We start from the raw sequence: 8,054 nt of genomic DNA, 5'->3' as shown, positions 1-8,054 counted from the left end.
AAAGAGCCTGCCAGCTCCAGGATGGCAGATGAGTTGTCTTCGCCATCTAGCTCTGCTGCTGGTGGTTTAGACTGCATGCCCCAGGACCTGGTCCTTTTTCTGGCTAGCATTTGGCTCAATAAACCTTTCAGAAAAGCTTTTGGCCATGAAAGTTTTTGTTCAACACTGTTAACAGCTGTCATTACCCAGGCCTGGTTGAGTCTTGTCCCTAAATAACAAACACTGCCCCCTACCCCTCACCATCAACAATGCCAGGTCTGGTGTGAGCATGGAAACAGGCCCTGGCAGCTGTACTGGTACCCCAGGCCTCTCAAGGTGGCTGGAGCAGAGTGAGCCAGGGACTATCAGAGACTGGAAGAGGCTCTGAGCCAGGAGGACCCTGATCTGACTCTGGTGTTCACTGGCTCCCTCTGGTTTGGCATAGGGAGCAGACTGTGGGGAGCAGGGATGGGAGTGGGGAGCCAGGCTGCTGCAATGGGCCAGTTTATTGTGAGGATTTTGTGAGGTCTATTAGAAAGATGGCTGCCTGGCACACTGTAATGTGCAATGGATGTTAATCATTATCATTATTGTTATTGTTATAGTACCTCGAGTCTCTAGTTCTGGGCTCACCTTGATAAAAATCCTCCCTCAAACTCTCAGCCTCAGACTCCTGATCTGATCTTCCCAACTCCAGCCAGGCCTAGGCTGTCCCCAGTATTCAGTCTAATAGCCAGCACACCTAGGCGCCATCCAATCAGAACAGATATGGCCATAGTTTTGGGTCAGAGTCCTGAGCCCCCGTTTAGCTGCTGAGATGTGGGGAAGTCTGAAGTGCCCCAAGAGGACAAACTGAGGTGATGACAAATGTCTGTAGGATGTAGGGTAGAAGCTCTTTACCAATCAAAAGAGAAGTATCTCAATATTTTAGCAATCGGTATGACTGTACTGGTACAGACCACAGAATGCCAGCCTGAGCAGGTCTCTACTCCATGGTCTTCACTCCACTGGGTGAAGGAAGAGGCTGAGATGGAGGTCACCCAGCTGACTGGGTGTCAACCCACCCACACAGGAAGCAGGGCTATCCTCCCTCCCCGCTTGAGATCTGTGAAGTGTCTCAATCTCTCCTGGCAGCAGCCCTTCCCTGTCTCCCTTCCCCCACTACCCGAAGGTGTTCTCTGAACCTCCTAAGTAAATAACTTGAACTCGAATCCTCTTCACAGGGTCTTGTTCTGGGAGACTCCCACTAAAACAAAGAGTGTAATTCCCAGAAGGAAAGAGGGGCGCTGGGTCATCAGCACAATAGATACCCATGACATCTCCCATGCCTGCCCCTGTCTCAAAGAACCTGCTGCTTCGTAGTATGAAGATGGCAACTACATATGCCCACCCCCTGGCTCTGGTCAAGTTACACCTGACCGAAAAATAGCAGTCAGTGTTCTTTGTTGCATACAGTAAAAGCCACTCTAACTAGTTTCAACAGAAAAGGGAATGAGTTCAAGGATGTTAGGAAGACAACTGAATCTCTGGGAGGGCCAGAGAATCAGTCCTGGGGCTACCCAAACCCTGATGCCACTCAGATTTTCTGCTAAGACTTCTGTCATTTGAATCAGAATCAATTTTACGGGTTGCCTTCTTCTCCTCGCTCTCTTTAAAATCAAATTCTGATGTGAGTACCAAAATATTTACAGATAAAATGTATCTGGGATTTGCTAACTAACAGTACAGGAGAGGGGAATGAATAGGAAAAGATGGGCCAGTCTTGGATGGTGTTGGAAGTAGATAGATTATTAAGAATTTCTCATACTCTTCTGTCTACTTTTCGGTCTTTTGAACATTTTTCAAGTTAAAAAAATTTTTAAACATGGGTGTATTTAATTGGCAGAGTGCAGGACACATGCTTGCACCACAGCTGCAAGGAAGTGGCGCTGGCAGTGGGCAGCCAACTTAGATCACAATGGCTGACTTTTTATTTGTAAACTGAGGCTTTTAAAATATAATTAAAGCAATAAATAGATTTAGCAATTGTAGTTCATCCATGTCATAAATGCAGTCATTACAAGTGAATTAGAACTCTACAAGCTGATTTGAAGGGTTCTTACCTGAGAAAAGCAAGATGCAGAGAAGTAAATATAGTACAATCCCCAAACAGTGACCAAAAAGAATCCCTTACAAATATGTGTATTTACATTTACATATTTGAGTGATGGTGGAGAAAGCAATTAAAAGGATACACCTCAGGCTGCTTACATTGGTAATATTGATGACCTGGGTCAAAATAGAAGATGGGGAGGGTAGGGGCAAAACAAGTTTGAAAGTAAAGGAAATATATGATAACAGCAGTGTGTGTAACATGATGCCGTATTATATATAATACGTTTATATATAACATATACATAATTATATACATCAAATTGCATATAACTGCATAGAAAAAGTGTGAATGTCTAGTCAGGAGAATATCAACAATGGTTATCTCTGGGTGGTAGAATTTATTTTATTTTTTTCAGGTTTTAAAACTTTTTATTTGCATACTAAAAAAATTGTGCATTCCAATAATTAAAATCATTTGAACAACAACAAAAAATAGCACTCTGATTAAACTGCATTTTACAGCCTGCAGGACACCTTGGACCAGTTTGGTTTCACTCTAGATTTCACCGTCGTCCCACCCAGCTTCTGCCTTCACCAACATGCAAGTTCTTTTCCTTCCTTGCCAGCCAGACAGGCCTGTGAGAGAGGCAGGTGCAGCCTTCACTGTCAGTAGTTCTTGGATGTGAAAAAGGGCAGCACAATCATTGAAACTTGATGCAACCTCTTTGCATCTTACAAAGTTAAACAGCTGAAAGAAGTAAATAAGAAGGCAATGCTTGTGGAATGTACAGTGCATAGTGGCGGTGCGTGCCTCATTACGATTCGCCTGCTTGCTTCTCCTGTTCAATTGTTTCTTTTGATGTCAGTGGGTTTTTTCTCTTGCGTTTCTGTCTTCTTCAATTTTGACATATCAAATTTCTCAATCTCAGCTATCTCGGGTTTGTCAGACATGGTTGCAGAGGAAGTGGAGTGAGGCAGTGAGCAGTGAATCCGATCTGCTCAGTAGCTGTCGGTCGTGGAGTCAGGTGGTAGAATTTAGATGACATATTTTCTTTATTTTTAAAATCTGATTTGTTTTTCCGCAGGAAGTATTTTTAACCTATATAATCAGGAAAAAATAAAGGTATTTCAATTTCAGAAAACACAAACAAAGTCAATTTTGTGAGAGAAAAAAATATAAGACTTCTGCTGCCAGTAACAGTGTTCTACAAAATCAGAAACCAGACTCCACTGGAGAGCAAACAAAACTGCAGGATGAAAAATACGGAGAAAATTACTAAAAGCAGCAAAGCACTAGTAAAAGAGTAAGGAAATACTGTCCAAAATCCAGGGTAAAACAAGAGAGAAATCCAAACTCAAATGCCCTCACTTTGTTCTGAGGGTGTTTTCCAATCCAGAAGACAGTTTGATACATAGGAGGCAAAAGTGAAGGCCCAGGCTCACCAGACTGGAGGTCTGAACATCAGTTCCTCATTTTAAGTTGGAATCTGAAGACCATCACACTCAAGTAAGAGTGAGCCAGAAGTTACCTAACCCTCACATGAATTTACAACTTACCCCTGTATCCGCTGAGTGAGGCTAGTAAATCTAGGCCTCGTCCTGGTTTAAGAGTGTACCCAGGTGACTGACAGGAGTAAGCAAATGTCCCCTCTGGAGTAACATACCACCGTATTAAGTGTTCAGATTCTTCCTACAAATCTAAGACACCATAAATGACAACCAGCAGAATCAACACATATGAGAACATATACGTGAACACTTCATGTAGAGAGCCGGATCTGGACTGGACCTGTGGCCAAAGCCTGAGTCAGGACTTACGGTCAAAGCATGGGCAAAGCCACAGTTGTCTGAGTTGCAATCTGCCAAGGGCAGAGAAGCAAAGAACAGACGGCTGCTTGTGGTTTAGCACAGATATCTAGGTACAGATGGGCCTCCGGGAGATTATTGTCGCCAGCAAGTTTCAAGTTCCAAGAACAAGACTTCCATCCGCTTCTTGTTCCATTTTATATATAATAAACGCGCTGAGCTTGCCTCAGGGTCACTGTATCTCCATCAGAGTGCAGTGTCTCACCTGGCCTCAGCTTCTGTATATATCATGTCTCTGTGTTTTTCTTAATCCTCTGTGGCACCCCCTCAAGTTAACCCTCTAGCTGTGCAAGTTGCGGCACTTCAGATACTGGAATTGTCAGATACAGACTATAATATGGCTACGGGTACTTTCAAGAAAACAAAACACACGTTTGAAAATTTTATCAGGGAACTGGACACTATGAAAAGTGAGAGAGCATATTAGAATATAAAACAAAATGTAATTCAAGAACTGAAAAATACAATCATTGGAATTAAAAACTAAATAGATGTATTTAACAGATTAGACATAGCTGAAAAAAGAAGGTTGGTCAAAAGAAACTATTCAGAATTCAGTAGAAAAAAAAGATAGGACGAACAAGAATTTTAAACTCATTTTATTGTAGTCCCAGAAGAATAAGGTAGAGGCAATATTTGAATAGATCAAGACCAAGTTAGAGTTATAGCAAAAATGCAAGCAAATTAACCAGCACATAAACCAGCACATTAACAGGTTAAGAGGTAAAGCATTTGATAACCTCAACAGATGCCAAAAAAGTATGCGATAAAATTCAACATTGATTCATGATTTAAATTTATAGCAAACTAGAAACAGAAGTGAATTTTTAAATTTGGAAATAGCACACCAAAACCTTCAGTGAACACCATATATGGCGAAGTATTAAAACATTTACTGGTTAAATATTAAAAGCTTTCCTTCTAAGATTTGGAATAAGACAAAGATTTCTGTTGTCTTTCCTTCTGTTCAATTTTGTCCTAGAGACCTTGACTCCACAGTAAATCAGGAAAATAAATAAAAGTTATTAGCATCATTATTAATAGATTATATGATTCTGGTGATAGAGAATTAATAAGACTTTATAGACTAACTTTCATTGGAATTCATAACAGAATTTGGCTAGGTTGCTGTATATAAAATTAATCTACAAAAATCAATTTATTGCTAAATATCAGCCATAAAACAAATAAAAGTAAAGAAAAGTAACTACTTATATTAGCATAAATAGTTGAGTAATAAATCTAACAAACTATGTGAAAAGTCTGTACAGGGAAACTTTATGAAAGATTTTTTAAAAATCTAAATAGATGGAGTTATATGATAGATCATGTTATTGAATTGAATATCAGTTTTTCTCTGGATTTACTATTTATTCAATTCATTCATAGTCTAGATTCTAAAAGTTGTTTCTTGTGGAACCTGTAGGTGGAAACTAAATTTTATACAGAAATATAAAAGGCCAAGTAGTATAACAGAGATATTTTTACAGAATAACAAGGTAAGTGGTCTCACCCTACCTGATATCAAGATTTATTATAAAGCTATGGGAATTAATGCAGCGATCAATGATTTAGAACAGAACAGAGTCTAGAAATATACCCATGTATACATGGCCACCTGATATGCGACAGAAGATGGTCTTTTCAATGAATGAGTTGAGCTAGTTTGCTCTCTAAATAGATGAAAGTTATATTAGCATCCTATCTCATGTCGTACACAGAAATTAACTCTAGGTAGATTAGGGACCTAGAGTGAAAGGTAAAACAAAAGTTTTTAAAAGATAATGTAGGATAATAAATTCATAACCTTAAGGAAGGAAAAGATTTCTTAATCAAGACCCAAAAGCACTAACATAAGAGACAAGGCTGATAGCACATAATTAAAGGGACTGAAAGTTAAAAAAAAAAAAAAAAAAAAGACAAGGTTGTTACATTTGACTAATTAACATTAAGAATTTGTGTTCATCAAAAGATATCTTAGAGTAATGTGGTTATATTTATATTTTAAAAGGTCATTATTGCTTAGAGATACCTATTTACTAATTTTTTTTGGATAAAATAATAAGATGTTTGGAATTTGGAAAATGATCACGGAGTGGGAGAAGGTATTTGCAACATATAATATAGACAAAGAATTTGAGTCAGGCATATATAAAGGACTTCTTAAAAACAAACAGCCAACCCCAAAAGAAAAACGAGCAAAACTCACGAAAACACTTTACAAAAAAGGAACTCTAAGTGGCAATAAAGGTATGAAAAGGTGCTCAACTTCAGTGAAAAATGCAAATTATGATAGCAGTGCAAAACTGCTTCGCACCTTCCCCTTTATCCCCAGAAATGATAAAAGTCTCAAAATCTGACAATATCAGGTATGGTGAAGACATGGAGCACCAGAAACTCTCGTACACTGCTGAAGGAGTGGAAGTGGTTTAACCACTCTGGAAACAGTTTGGCATTATCTCTTTAGGTTACTCAGAACTTCTACCCCTCTATCTGTATCCCAGAGAGACTAGCGAATGGATGCTAGGAAGCCTGTGAAAGGCTCTTTACAGCTGCCCCATTTTAAAGCCTTTCAGAGGAATCTACACAAATACTTGTCACAGGAGAATGGGTACATATATTGTAGCACATTCATACAATAGAATATTATGTAATAATGAGAATAAATACAGTAGATACCTAGGATACAGTAGATATTAATACTTGTAACAACATGGATTTATCTCACAGAGTGCTGAGTGAAAGAAAACAGCCCTATACAAAAGAGTACATACAATATAGTTCCCATTTACCTAAAGTTTATAAATAGTCCAGATTAGACTATAGTGTTTAGGAAGCATAGATAAGTAAAAAGACTATTAAGAAAGGCAAGAAAGGGAGCCCAGCAAATCAAAATGGTGGTTATCTGCCAAAGGAAGAGCAAGCTTTGCAAAAAAGGACAAAACATTTTCTAGAATATATTGATGACCTCTTTCTTCCTGCGGAGATGGAGGCCCAGGTGTTCGCTAAATGATTCATTATTCTGTGCTTTTGTATATTTTTGGCAGGTGTTCCATATGTCACAATAAGTAAAAATTTAAAGATATGATATTGATTGCTCATTATAAAAATTTTGAAAAAATACAGCAAAATAAAATTCACCTACTTTCTGAGACAGCTTCATTAACGTTTTGTTATATTTCCTTCCCGTCTTTTTATTGAGCATATTTTTATGTATTTCTGAATATATCATATATGGAAATTTGCATCCTGCTCATTTTGCAAGCAATTTGTATTACCCTGGAATGAGCAGCTATAGGAGACTGCTCATCTGTAACCTGACCTCACTGTTATACATCTGCTCTTTGCCCTGGAACCAAGGAGATGACCCTCACAGTACAGAGGGCAGAATAAATCAGATGCCAAAGCTAATATTTCATTTCTCGGTTCAGCTACACTCAGAAAGAACTGTGAGGTAAGTCTCCATTTCCCTTTTCCCCTTCCCACTGCTTGGAACTTGGATATGTTGGGAGCCATCTTGGACCACACAGGCTAGGGCACACCCCTAGGGATGACAGGGCCGTAGGTAAAAGCAGCTTGGATCTCTGATGCTGTGAAACCTTCATACCGATGCCATGAAGCCCTATACTGTTTATACTTGGCCTATTGGTAAAAGAAAAATCAAGTTCTGTATTGTGTAAACCACTGTTATATTGAGTTCTGTTATAGGGTTCATATCCTACCTGATCTATATCCTAAGTGCTCATTATATATGAGCAATTCCTCATTTCTAAAATCTCCTTAGAAATAGTCTTAGTGTGTTCATAATATTATATCCTCTGAAGTTACTGATTTTTTTATTCACTCACATTCATTCATCTATTCAACACATATTTCTTAGATAGGTGGATGAGCAATGGGGATGCAATGGTAAACAAAGCTTCCCTCAAGGAGCTTATATCCTAGTGGAGAAAGATAGGCAATAAACAAGAAAAAACAACCCTTTTCTATTTTTAGATATAACATGTTCCAAAATGTGCAGCAGAGACTAGCTAATTGCTCACCAAAAGTTCTTCCCTTTGCTCCTCCACACACAGCTAGACTACATTTCGCATCCTTCCTTGCAGTCAGATATG

The sequence above is a fragment of the Pteropus medius genome, unplaced genomic scaffold (assembly GCF_902729225.1).
Source record: "Pteropus medius unplaced genomic scaffold, Ma_sr-lr_union100, whole genome shotgun sequence".
Lineage (NCBI taxonomy): Eukaryota > Metazoa > Chordata > Mammalia > Chiroptera > Pteropodidae > Pteropus > Pteropus medius.
Note: the sequence above shows the minus strand (reverse complement) of the source record.